This window comes from Lynx rufus, unplaced genomic scaffold (genome assembly GCF_022079265.1).
Source record: "Lynx rufus isolate CCGP_SWC_20201006 ecotype Redwood Valley unplaced genomic scaffold, mLynRuf1.p SCAF_14, whole genome shotgun sequence".
In the NCBI taxonomy this organism is placed as follows: domain Eukaryota; kingdom Metazoa; phylum Chordata; class Mammalia; order Carnivora; family Felidae; genus Lynx; species Lynx rufus.
In genome coordinates, this window is record NW_025814828.1 from 21,524,430 (window position 1) to 21,530,579 (window position 6,150).

At 40.8% G+C, this 6,150-nt stretch overlaps 1 pseudogene; it reads left to right on the top strand.

Annotated features, from left to right (window-relative positions):
• The first annotated feature begins 226 nt into the window (after positions 1-226).
• On the top strand, positions 227-1,307 carry LOC124509210 (40S ribosomal protein S2-like; annotated as a pseudogene).
• The last annotated feature ends 4,843 nt before the right edge of the window (positions 1,308-6,150 follow it).

A 6,150-nucleotide genomic window follows, 5' to 3' on the forward strand; every position in this document is an offset into this window, starting at 1 on the left:
AGATAGTTACAGAAACAATGGAGCCATGTGAGGAAAAATATTGCATGACCTACTGCACCGAGTATTCTTATATTCTTAAGTAACTATAACCATCTTACATGATCTTTTGTTGGTCTCAATAATGTTTCTGTAGCTGGCAGTCCAGAGTGAATGATTGAGATGATAATGGAGAAGGCAAATAATTTAAATTTACAAAGAGTTCACTTCTTCTTTGAGAAAACACTAAATGGCAGATGATGCCGGTGCTGTAGGAAGGCCTGGGAGGGGGTTGCAAGGGCCCTGGAATGGGGTGTTGGGGTGGCTTCTGAGGAGGCTCCAGCAGCAGCACCATCTGAGGCCAAGGCCATGGAGCTCGCAGAGGCAAGGCCAAGAACAAGGAGTGGATCCCCATCACCAAGCTGGACTGCCTGGTCAAGGACATAAAGATCAAGTCTCTTTGAGGAAATCTGTCTCTTCTCCCTGCCCATCATTGACTTTCAACTGGGGGCATCCCGCAAGGATGGTGTTTTGAAGATTATACCTGTGTAAAAGCAGACCAATGCTGGCCAGTGGACCAGGTTCAAGGCATTTCTTGACATCAGAGATTACAATGAATGAATCGTTCTTGGGTGTTAAGTATTCCAAAGGAGGTAGCCAGTACCATCTGTGGAGCCATCATCCTGGGCAAGCTTTTCATGGTCCCTGTGGGACAAGACTGCTGGGGGAACACGATCAGCAGGCCCCACACTGTTCCATGCAAGGTGACCAGCCACTGTGGCTCTTTGCTCGTGGGCCTCATCGTGCCCCCAGAGGCACTGCCCAAGAAGCTACTGATGATGGCCAGTATTGACGCCTCCTACACATCACCTAGGGCCTGCACTGTCACCCTGGGTGACTTCACCAAGGCTTCTTTTGATGCCATTTCCAAGACCTACAGTTATCTCACCTCTTTTTTTTTTTTTTTTAATATTTTTATTTTATTTTTGAGAGAGAGGGAACACAAGTGGGGCAGGGTCAGAGAGAGGGAGACACAGAATCAGAAGTAGGCTCCAGGCTCTGAGCTGTCAGCACAGAGCCTGATGCAGGGCTTGAATCCACAAACTGGGAGATCATGACTTGAGCCAGTGTCAGACGCCCAACCAACTGAGCCATCCAGGTGCCCCGACAGTTATTTTACCTCTTAACTCTGGAAAGAGAATGTGTTCACCAAGTCTTTTATTAGGAATTCACTGACCATCTTTGTAAAGACCCACACCAAAGTCTCCATGCAGGGAACCCAGGCTCCACATGTGGCCACCATACAGTTTTATACAAGAAATATAAAGTGAATTAAAGCCTGTTAATAATAAAAAGTAAATTTACAAAAAAATTTACAATTTCACTTCTTAAGTTTATTTATTTTGACAGAGAGAGAGAGGGAGGGAGGGAGGGAAAGAGCATGTAAGCACAAGCAGGGGAGGAGCTGAGAGAGAGGGAGAGAGTCCCAAGCAGGCTTCCTGCTGTCAGCACAGAACCTGATGTGGGGCTTGAACTCACGAGCTGCGAGATCGATGATGTGAGCTGAAATCAAGAGTCAGTTGCTTAACTGACTGAGCCACCCAGGTGCCCCAAGAATACTTGCCTTTCTTAGTAAGACTAATTAACTTGAAACTACAAGAAAAATGACATTAAAGTATACGGTTGTTGAGCAAGAAAGCCAAGGTCTTTTAAATATATAAAAAATGAGACTAGGGGGCATTTAAAAGCTCTGGGTATGGATATGATCACTAAAGAAGGGACGGTGGAGTTAGTAGAGATGTGAGGATATAGGCCTGGTGTAGACAAAAATTTAATAATGTAGCAGAGAGAGGAGGAATCCCAAAGGAGTTAAAAGAGCTGCTGGAGAAAAATCAAGAGAGAATAGTGTTTTGAGGAGCAAAGGGAAGTAGGTTTCTAATGGGAAGTAGACAACACATCAAATAATCATGCTGGATCTGAATAGACAAAGTCTGAATGAGCCATCCTAAGTCCCCATAAGATGTGATGCAGCATGATTCAAGGGTATTTCTTCATGTGACCACAGTTGGAACAAATTTCAGAATTTAACCAGTACCCCTTCCCACAATCTTTCCACTTTGTCTGATCAGGGGCTCTGGCCTTGAGTGCTGCCTCATAAGCCCTTGATGGTTACCTGTGTAGTTCACTGAGGCAAACTGGAAACTTTTTAAAAAAGTTTTAGGTGTTTATTTTTGAGACAGAGAGAGACAGAGCACGAACAGGGGAGAGGCAGAGAGAGGGAGACACAGAATCCAAAGCAGACTCCTGGCTGTGAGCTGTCAACACAGAGCCCGACATGGAGCTTGAACCCACCAACCGTCAGATCATGGCCTGAGCCAAAGTCGGACGCTTAACCCACTGAGCCACCCACGCGCCCCCAAACTGGAAACTTTGAAAAAGTGTCATCTCATTGCTGCCTTGTTAGCCAGATGAGAATCTTGACTGATACTACCATGGATTTCAGTGTTTTCACTGAAGGTGGTGATGGTTGCTTTCTCTCAAGTTTCCTAATAGCCGTAAAGGGACTTGGTGTGAACTAATAGCCTTGCCAGTGCAGTGTTGAGCAAAAGTGGAAAAAAAAAATCAGTCATTTGTCTTACAACACACTAATCAACCTGTACCTCTTTCTCTCCTAACTACTGATTTTCATATGTAGTGTAATGTACCTAAATTTCCCTGATAAGTTTGAAATGGAAGCTGAATGTTTTACTGGGTTTCTTAAGGGCTATTTTATTTGGAGGTTGGCTGCTGACCATCAAATGGGAAAGAGAAATAACATTTGGTACAGTGGCCCATTGCCTGAAGTTAGGGACTTGGAAAGTTCCATTCGCACTTTGCCCCAGGCAGTAATGCAATCATAGTGGATTTTTACCTTTTTAAGATGCTGCTCATCTTCGAAACACATAATGCTAAGGTCTGAATAGCTTCATTTGACCTAGGAAGGGCTATTGTATTGCCTGAGAACATAGTCTGAGGACAGGTGATCTTTGCAAGACCACGGGATTGGTGGAGTGGTGAGTTTGTGCACCATCCTGCCCTCCACAATTCACTAACCAGAGATCTCCTGCCACACTCAGTGTAGATTTGGATTCAGTCATTAAACTGAACCTCAAAGAACTACTTAGAACTCAGTAAAAGTGGAATTTCCTTTTACTTTCATGATTTTTTTTTAACCTGCACGCTCTCTGGGCTTTCTCACATACTTGTATGGATGACTGTGAACAGAACATCTATTTTACTTAATTTCTCTTGCACTTTCAGATGTCAAATTTCCTTTCATCTTGTCTTAACTTCAGGATTTTCCATTTTCTTCTGATCTTATTTTTTATAATAAATCTCTGTCCTGTCAGGGTTCTAAGTGATATTAAGATGGTTCCTTCATAAATGGTAAGTATCCTAGTGAGATAAAATATTAGGGATTTCAGTGACTAGTAACCTAGATTATTTTTGCAAGGAAATTAATATATATTAGAACATTCTAATGTTAAATGATAGAATGGAGGTTATATTAAGAAATGATTTTTAGGGGTGCCTGGGTGGCTCAGTCGGTTAAGCGCCCGACTTCAGCTCAGGTCATGATCTCGCGGTTCGTGGGTTCGAGCCCCGCGTCGGGCTCTGTGCTGACAGCCTGGAGCCTGCTTAGGATTCTGTGTCCCCCTCTCTCTCTCTGCCCCTCCCCTGTTCATGCTCTCTCTCTCTCTCTGTCTCAAAAATAAACAAACATCAAAAAAAATTAAAAAAAAAAAGAAATGATTTTTAGGTGCCATTAACATCCTCAGCACTTTCAAGAATGAAAATACTTTTTGTGTTATATGTAACATTTTATATCTCCCTTTTTAACAATATCTTTAAAGTTATACTAAGTGAAATAAGTCAAAGACAAATAACATGATTTCGTTTATATTGGAAATCTAAGAAAATAAATAAATGAATAAAGAAGAGCAGAGTCAGATGCATGAATACAGAGAACAAACTGATGGTTGCCAAGGGGGAAAGGGAGTGGTGTGTGGCAAAATGGGTGAAGGGAGATAGGTGGTACAGGCTTCTAGTTACAGAACAAACAAATCACAGGATTAAGAGGTACAACATGAGGAATACAGTCAGTGGTATTATAATACTGTGTAGGGAGAGATGGTAGCAACACTTATGGTCACACAGCATAAGGTATAAACTTGGGGAATCACTTTGTTATACACATAAAACTAATGTATCGTGTCAACTATACTCAAAATTGAAATACAACAAAAAGTAAATGGGTAGAAAAATAAAAAAAAAGAAGAAGAAGAAAGTAAGGAAGGGGCACCTGGGTGGCTCAGTTGGTTAAGCATGTGACTTTTGATTTTGGCTCAGGTCATGATCTCGTGGCCTGTGAGTTGAAGCTTCGCATCAGGCTCTGTGCTGATGGTGTGTAACCTGCTTGGGATTCTGTCTCTGCTTCTCTCTGCCCCTCACCTGCTTGTGCGTGTGCGCTCACTCTCTCTCTCTCTCTCTCTCTCTCTCGCTCTCGCTCTTGCTCTCGCTCTCGCTCTCACTCTCTCTTTCTCTCTCTCTCTCTCTTGCTGGCTCTCAAAATAAATACATAAACTTGAAAAAAAAACCTTATAGAAAAGCTAAAGGAAATTAAAATCTCATTCACATAAATTTGCAAGCATGAAAATCATTAAAAATGTTGAATATGCCTTTTTATGTTAATGACATTAATTTTTAAATAAATTATGCATGTTAAAAATGAAACTACAAGAAATGAAGTCCCATCAAAAATACAAAGAAGAATTAAAATTTTCTTATTAGAATCAAACTATAATAACTTGATTTTCATTCTAAATATCTCCTTATTAATAGGTATAGAGAGAAGAATAGCTAGAATTTAAAAAATACTAAGGTAGGATTTTAGTGTGCATACAGATTTCAAATAAAATCATCAAATTTTATTTGAATTCAGTGAGAGGACAAAAGAAGTGAAGATAAGGTATTTGATAAGTTTACACCTCACAGATAATAATTTTTTTGTTCCAGCTATAATGAGGTGTAATTGACATAAAACATCATGTAAGTTTAAGAGGTACAACCTGTTGATTTGATCCACATGTATATTGAAAAGTTATTACCACCAAGGGGTTAGCTAACACCTCCGTCACGTCGCATAATTACCATTTCTATTTTGTGGTGAGAACACTTAAGATATATGCTCTTAGCAACTTGTAATTATATGATATTATTAACGGTAATTACCCTACTGTACATTATATCCCCAGAACTTACTCATCTTATAACTGGACGTTTGTACCCTTGACAGCATTTGTCCGCATCTATTACCCCTAACTCTCACAATTCCCATTCTCTGTTTTTATGAATTTGTCTTTTTTAGATTCCACATGTAAGTGAGATCGTACAGTATTTGTCTTTCCCTGTCTGTCTTATTTCCCATAGTATAATGTTTTCAAGTCCCATCGATGTTACAAACCACGGCTAATAATTTTGACAGTTTATAGTATTTCATGATGTTCCTTACTAACTTTAAAGGATACAGTTGGTTATCTCTCTGTTTTGTGGTCTTTCATCATTAGGCGATCAATATGCATTGACTCCCAAGTTAGGGAAGAGGAGGATGAGGTTCCTTATGTGGTGTATCACCCTCCTCTTGTAGATTTGGGTTAACTAAAAATCAATTTGGGGGGGGGGGTACCTGGGTGGCTCAGTCTGTTAAGCATCCAACTTTGGCTCACGTCATGATCTCCCAGTTCGTGAACTCGAGCCCCGTGTCAGGCTCTGTGCTGACAGCTCGGATCCTGGAGCCTGCTTTGGATTCTGTCTCTCTCTCTGTCCCTCCCCCACTCAAGCTCGCTGTCTCTCGCTCTCTCACTCTTTCTCTCTCTCTCTTTAACATTAAAAATTATTTTAAACCAATTTTTTGATTACCCAAATTACTTTTAATAATTTGCACAAGCACATGTCTCTTTAACAACTTTATGAGGTACATGTTGATTTTCCACAATGTGAAATGAGGAAGGTAGACCCTCTGCTGCTCCCCAGTTCTTCTTCCTCTTGCACCTCTCACTTCCTGTCCATTTTAATGTGACTTGTACATTCGGATTCTTTCAAGCTCTTAGTTGATTGTAATCAAAAATTTCACAA